Source organism: Pinus tabuliformis, chromosome 5_1, assembly GCF_031772625.1.
Source record: "Pinus tabuliformis cultivar Carrire ecotype Pingquan chromosome 5_1, CPIR1, whole genome shotgun sequence".
NCBI classification, from domain to species: domain Eukaryota; kingdom Viridiplantae; phylum Streptophyta; class Pinopsida; order Pinales; family Pinaceae; genus Pinus; species Pinus tabuliformis.
This window is the reverse complement of record NC_142305.1, coordinates 336,648,737-336,656,646: the sequence shown is the minus strand read 5'-3', so window position 1 is coordinate 336,656,646 and position 7,910 is coordinate 336,648,737. Positions and strand designations below refer to the sequence as shown.

Below are 7,910 nucleotides of genomic sequence, written 5' to 3'. Positions count from 1 at the left end.
CCCATGTGTGCCATCACCAATAACTCTAAACCACAGTCCAAACTATTGTCTGCATAAATGCCTCTGCAATTCCAACATGTGTATCATATAGTGCTAAAGAATCTGTGTGGTGTAGCTTGTGCCTTACACCATGGCCAGAGGATGCAGATCTGATCTATTTATAAGATTGGCCAATTTTATGTTCCGATTGGCAAGTGGGAAGTGATTCTGTTTGATGGAAAGTGGTAAAGTCCTCTTCATGTGCAGAAGATCATGGTTGTGTAACGCATGCAATAATAAAGTATATTTATGAAGGCTTCACTTTAAATAGCTTAATGGGATGAACTAGATGGAGGAATGGTAGATGCAGATCCATCAAAATATGAGTGTGAACATTGTGTATGAAAATTGACAAATGGATAGGATAGGTTAGGTCAGAAAATATTGGTATCTGTAAATAACATATTCATTATTGAATAGATTAATGTGACGCTTATTAGTTATAAATAGTTTTTAATAAGGTCAAGTGGGTGTGATCTGTTTTTTAGAAGTATAATTTATTTTATAGAAGGTTAAGTTGTAGAATTGTCAATGTCTTCTGTACCCACAATGTTATCTATAACAGAAGACTATATAGTCAAGAGATGGTGGCAATTCCATAAGAAGCTTTAGTATCAAGACTAACTGTTTTAGTATCGAGACTAACAAGGATGGTTTGAAGCATTTATGTCTTAAATGGACCAAGTGGGAAGCTCAAAAGTGTGGTGAAGAAAAGAGAGTGAGATTTCAAAATGGATATGAGAGCTATTGATGACTGTATCGAAGAAATGTGACAAAGAATCATTTATTGTTGTAATGTATGTTACATGTAAACATTAAGGGAGAATGTTCCACGCAATGCTTCCATGTCATGTGTAGTTGTTATTATGAATAAAGAAGAATCAGTCTAGATGTTGTTGTTTCCTATGAATTATAATTGTGATCTAGATGTGTCTAAATTAATAATTTATATACTATATATGTGTAACTATTATGAAAAAAAAAAATGTAATTTATAAACTTAGCTCATCTTAAAGATCAATGCGAAATCTAAGTTCCCCGTTTTCTGTGTCATATTCGGTGGAAGTTTAGTTTAGATTCAGTTGAAACAGTTATAATCTCATAATGGTAAATTTCATCTATTCAAAACATTTAAAAAAATACACACACATACTACTTTACTCCATACATCCATCAGCGGAACATGCTTAAATCGTTCCGAATTTATGTCCTGACGTAACTCTGGTTACTTCAATTTATCAAGCCGAAAGAAGATGGCTAGCAGAACCAATTTCAGATTACGCAATTGTAAAAGTCATAAGAATCTCTACCAACTGTCATAAGCGATTAAAATGAAGCTATCGAGACTCCCAATTATGCAATTGAGGAGAAATATGGTACTAATACAAAATATCGCCACCCCAAGTTGGCAGTACAGCTCTATACGCGATGCATACATCAATTCTATGCTACAGCAACAATCAGAGTCGGGGGCTAATTTGCGTATCCTATTCAACATTATGAATACTAGCCTCCTGAAGTACTCTCGGAGTAATAACCACTTAAAAGCGGGTGATATTGTCGGATCACCTCCGCTTCTTCGCTTCAGCGTTACTCTTACACAAGTTAGCCTTGATACATATTAGAATGGCTTAAAATTGCGGTCCTTCGAACGTCTGGCCAAATTGCCAATTCGCAGGAGCAATGTTATAGGAAGTGATAGTTCTCCCGTTGCTGGTGGTGACCTGGAAGGACAGAGTCTGCCCATTTAAATAGGAGTTGCTCTGCCAATTCTGTCCCCAGTTTCGGGACATTGCTTTCCAACTAGTGTTGGAGCCTTTGATGGAAACCGCCTCCACATCCCCTGCACCTCCTACATTGGTAATGAGTACCTAATTGATGTAGGAGTGCCCATTGATCGTGAATCGAACTCCTCCCTTCCTCAAGCATGGCACCCTGCATGCATATATATTAACCTTGCAGCTAAGGATTTCATCCTAATTAAAGTCCAGTTGGAAATAAAACTTCAGGTTGAAGAATAGGATTATAGTGTTATCAGACTAATTAGGGTAGCAATTAATTACCTTCTGAATATGATTGGAATAATGCCACTTCTGTATATGGCGATTTGCTGAAAAGCAGGTTGAGCCATGTGGAAGTGTTGGAGAGGTGGATTGCACCATCCTCCATTGTCGTTGGGAAGAGCATTGTTAGGGGGACAGAGGTTAGTCGCAGTAACTGTCACAGTGCTTGGTAGACACCACTGAGGGTTGTAGTGGTGCTTGCATTTCATTTGGTATCCCCAAGAAACCGAAGGTTGTGGCCAGTATTACGGGAGCCATTTCACAACGAAACAGATGCTCACTTAAAGATAGGTAGGTTTCCTCTTAATGAATATCTAACGCTAGAACTAAGTAGAATGGAAAGTAGAACCGATCATCTGAGTCGATGGCTGATTGGTGAACTCCAACAGATATAAAGAATCGGGAGGTTGATAAGTTATCGAAATTTCTTCCGCTAACGTCGGCACCCACCGCAACGAGCGGATATTGTCTAGATATTAATATCCGTTGGAGAGTCGTTGGGTGCACAGTGCACATGCACCGCTCGTTCAAACCTTCGGTGACATCTGCACACGGGATTCAAGAATCACGTGAATATTGCGATGACCAAGGGGTTCTTATTTTCAAAAGTCTGACCACAATATGACCGACACTACTAGAACTAGGGTTTCTTATTTTCAAAAGTCTAACCAAAATATGACTGACACTACTGGAACTAGAACTAGGGGTTTTTATTTTCAAAAGTCTGACCACAATATGACCGACACTACTGGAAAGGCCGGTGGCCCGTGGGTGACAATTAAGGTTTATACTTCTCATCTTACGCCAGTTTTACGTACGTTGATCACAAAATTCATGTGTTTATTCATATCATTGCTTGAATTTACGTATCATCTTTTATAAATTGTATTCTTTTCTAGGTAGAGGTATTTGTTTTCTTATCTAACGGAGTCGGCCAGTGTTTGCAAATACAAAAGCATATATGTGAACTGTTTCAACGGTCCTCAACGCTGAAGTGTTGTTTACAAGCAAAAACAAGCAGCTACGTCATAAATGACTGGATATCGCTATCTATGTTAAATCCAGGATAGATTTGTTCTTAGAAGTATGGCCTTTTCTTATTGGTCAAGAAATTACTTGCATCTAATTCAATTCTAATGGATTAAATTTCATAAACAAACATCACACTAAAGCCATTCCTACCATTTCTTTTCAATTTATGGACCCGTCAACATAGTTAAGGTCTATATAGTGTGGGCTACGAATGTAACCTGTCGATGGTAAATTATGTTCACCGAGTACAAAATGGCTGCTTGACCAAACTATCCCTGTTACATGACAAAACTGTGCCCGCAACTATTCTAGTTTTAAAGGAAAATAAATGATTAGAGGTATATTGTTTCAAATGTCATTTCAGCCTGTGATAAAGAGGTGATAAAACTGGGATGATAAAGAGCCCATCTAACTCGAAATATAAAGCGAGAGTACTAAGCAGAAGAAAGTTTTTTGATGAGGACATAAGGTAACTATATGATGTGAAATTTGCTCCAACAGAGATAGATAAATGAATTTGTGCTCGTGAGAGGACGAATTTTGCAACGATCAAAATTTTGAATAAATGTAGAGCAGGGGATGAAAAACCTAACTAAAATATCCGATCGTTAATGGATGTATAGTATTAACGAGCAACAAACATAGGTAGCAGCGAGTAGTGGTATGTTTTAGGAGTACTAGGATAATGGTGGACTGTGAGCGGATGTATTAATTAATGCCATCGTAATGGCTGTATAGAATAGACGAGCAATGAACATATGGGAGCAACAGGTATAGTTGTATGTTGGAGGAGGATTAGGATTATGGTGGATTGTGGGGATGTATCAACAAAATTATTAATTTAAAAATTGTGATGAAATTTGTGTTTATTTAATAATTTTAATGAAGTTTGTGTTTAATTTTTATGTGTATTAATGTAACCATTGTAGTAAAGATGTGTTTTGTTTTTATGTGTATTACAGTTATAGTAGTTCATAAAAGTATGATTCAATTTTGAAAAGGTTCAATTTTGAAAAGGTGTTAGTTTAGGTTATTTATAAGTTTTTAAATAATTAAATAGTTAATATTTTTAAAAATAATTTTTATATATATATATATATATATTAAATATTTTATATTTTAGATTGAATTAGTAAAAAGTTTAGAAATTTTCACTTTTATGAAATAACCATGTATTTTTTTAATTTTTTTCTATCTTTATATATATATGTATGTTAGAATAATGATTAATGTTTTATTTGTTTTCTAATTCATTTTATGAAAATCTTATAATCTATAAAATGCATCATTAAATTGATTGAAATTAAGAGAGATAGTCTTTCGGATTAATCACATTGCAAGGATTGGGTCGACGTTTAGAACCAACTAATGTGGTTCATCCTCACGACAAGGTGAGAAATCCATCCATATGAGAAAATAAATAGCAGGGATGCATCATTGCACAGTGTTAGCCGTTATGTAAAAATAAATTACTTATTATCGAACCAGCGAAAGCTTATTAATTAAATAATAAAATAATAATATAAGCAGGGCTGACCTAGTCAATTAAATGGTCAATATAATAAGTGATTATGATAATATTAGGTAAAAGTTTTTTTTTTGTTGGTAGAAATATAATATGTTTACCAAATTAAATAACTCAAATCTTATAAATTCATATAGTAATGTCATAGGACTATTATAAATTTATCTAATAATAATAGTTTGAAAATAATTAATTTTAGAATTTTATATAATAATATGTTACTAAAGAACTAACATATTTGCTAAGTTAAATAACTAAAATCTGATAAATTATTATAAGTTTATATGATAGTAGTTTGAAAATAGTTAATTATAGAATCTCATATAATAATATAATACTAATATTATGAATCTATATAAAAATTTAAATGAAATTAATAATCAGTAATATAATTATTTATTTATATGAAATTTTTTTTTACTGTTTTTTTTAGATAACTATATATTAACAAACATTCAAAAAGGACTATAAGGGGGGAAGTCAATAAATAAAACAAGGAAGATAACAAAAGCTAAGAAGGATAAGGGGGAGGAGAGGGAGGCAAAGTTAAGAGGTGAGAGCTGGAATCCAGCGTTTACTTAGCTTCCAGTCATCATCCCTATTCAGGTTATTGGAATGCCTCTCAATCTCAATCGCTTCCTTGAGTTTCCTGTGGTGGAAATGACCAATTTTAGCAATGAATTTAGACTCTTCAATGCAGACATGGTGCTTAGATTTCTCAGCATGTTTTGCAAGGGCTGACATGCGGGAGCGATTATGTCTGAGGTCAGCCACATGTTCACTGATCCTCTGCTTAATAGATCTCCAAGTTTCTCCAATGTAGGGGATACCACATGAGCAAGGAACAAGGTAGACCCCTTTTGAGCTCATTGGGTCAATAGGGTCCTTGACTGACCTAAGAGAATTTTTAATGGTATTGAGAGGCTTGAAGGACGAAGAAACATTAGTTTCCTTAAGAATATGGGCAATCCTATCAGTGGTCCCTTGGATATACGAGAGATGAACCTTAGAGATAGGATCAGAGAGGGCATATTTAACCTTCGGTTCCTTGCTAGCTCTGTGAAAAGCCTTAAGGCTATGGGATCAGTTGTACCCGTTATTTTAAAAAACCTCAAGAACATGAGATTTCTCCTGATCAAGATGCTCGTCATCGGAGATTCTTAGGGCACGGGTAGCGAGAGTGCTGAGAACCCCAAATTTCTGAGCAGGGAAGTGCTGAGAATCGGCATGTAGGTACTGTTCTGTGTGAGTCTTCTTCCAAAAAACTTGGTAACAGAAGGACCCATCATCCTTCCTAGAAAGCAAGATGTCAAGAAAGTGAAGGCGACCATTCTCCTCCACTTCCATGGTGAACGTGATGGAGTCTGATTAGGAATTAAGGTGCTCAAGAAACAAATCTAGTTTCTCTTGACCATGAGGCTAGATGACACAAGTGTCATCAACGAACCTCTTCCATTTTTTAGGACAATATTTGGCCGAAGCAAGGGCCCTGGTTTCAAAATCTTCCATGAACATGTTTGTGACAATAGGGGAGAGGGGGGAGCCCATCGCAACACCACAATTTTGTTCATAGAATTCACCCTGAAAGCTAAAAGAAGTGGAGGTGAGGCAAAGGCCAACTAATTTGGCCGTGTCTTTATCGGTAATACGAGACCTTTGTTGAGAAGACTAAAGACAGAGGGATAGAAATTCTTGCTTGATAGATTAATAACATTCTTGAAACCCCTATAATTATTATCATCATCATCATAGCTGGTGTTGTTATAACTATTATTATTGTAATTATTATTACATCTATTATTATTATAGTCATAAATGTTATTATTATATTTATTACTATGATATAAGTTATTAATATCGTTATTGTGATTAAAGTAATTAGTATTATTACTATCAACCTTAAAAAGTAAATTGTTATTATGAACGAGGTTCTTAGAAATATTCTTGTTTTTATCGGAGATATTAGAGTAGATGTTGTGTTTATTTATGTTATGTCTATTAAAATGAAAGGGCCGAGAGGAAGACAACATGATTAGGGATGGAACGGTGGAAGAGAAATCCGCTAAGTTCGAATTGATGGAGGAGGAGAGAGGTAGACCGATAACCAATGCCAGGGGCGAGTTGGAGGGAGGGGGGAAGGAGGATTCCGTGGTGGAAGAAGTCACTCAATAACATGTATCTGCGTGGAGAGGGGGAGGGATGTTGCAAAGAGCGGACCTGGACCTCTCAACATAGTCAGAGGACTGGAAAGTTATTGAGGAAGGTGGAGGTATGAGCGAAGACGAGGGGTTAGCATCGAGGGAGGGAACGGAATGGAAGAGGTTAGACCGAGGGGACAACGAACTCACTAGGTTCATCAACAATGCTGCAGAGGGTGGTATCGCCGATGGAGATGAGAGAGAAATGTCAACAGCTAGTAGAGAGGATCGAGCAGGTGTCGAAACCGAGTCCGTGAATGGATCCCTGGGAGATCTGGAAGGAGATATGTCAACAGCCATCGGAGAGGACCTAGCGGGTGCTGAAACCGAGTCCAAAAATGAATCCAGGAGATCTGGAGGATGGGTCAGTGGTAGGAAGCAACTTGAAAACTTGTGAAGAGGACTAAGAAAGTGCACCAGAAACATAAACCTGAAGAGGGGAAGTAGAAGGAATCCGTCCAACAATTTTGAGAGAACACCCTAGGGGAGAGGGGGAAGATGCAAAATTGGGTTTTGAAGGAATTTGCGTGCAAACCCAATTCCTCAATGGAGAGACCTGTTCATTTTTTACTGCACTAGCAGATTGAAGCGGTCCAAGCTAAAGACGAAATCGGAAGAGCGTTTCCCATAATTCAATAGCCTTTCGAATTTAATGAAATGCTTTTTCTTGGAGGATTCTTCCAATCGGAGGGCCTTCGCTGCCGAACTAAAGTCAATCACATTCCACAAGGACACTGAGATCTGGTTTGCTAGATCCAAATGGAGCCAGAGAAGTCTTGCTCCCGCGCATCAGCCTTTGCAAAACATGCTAAGAAATCTAAGCACCATGTCTGCATTGAAGAGTCTAAATTCATTGCTAAAATTGGTCATTTCCACCATAGGAAACTCAGGGAAGCGATTGAGATTGAGAGGCATACCAATAACCTTAATAGGGATGATGGCTGGAAGCTAAGTAAAAGCTGGATTCCGGCTCTCGCCTCTTAACTCTGCCTCCCTCTGCTCCCCCTTATCCTTCTTGGCTTTTGTTATCTTCCTCGTATTATTTAATGGCTT

At 36.9% G+C, this 7,910-nt stretch overlaps 1 pseudogene; it reads right to left on the bottom strand.

Annotated features, from left to right (window-relative positions):
• Positions 1-1,670: 1,670 nt before the first annotated feature.
• LOC149164770 (expansin-A8-like) lies at positions 1,671-2,323 on the bottom strand (annotated as a pseudogene).
• Positions 2,324-7,910: the final 5,587 nt, after the last annotated feature.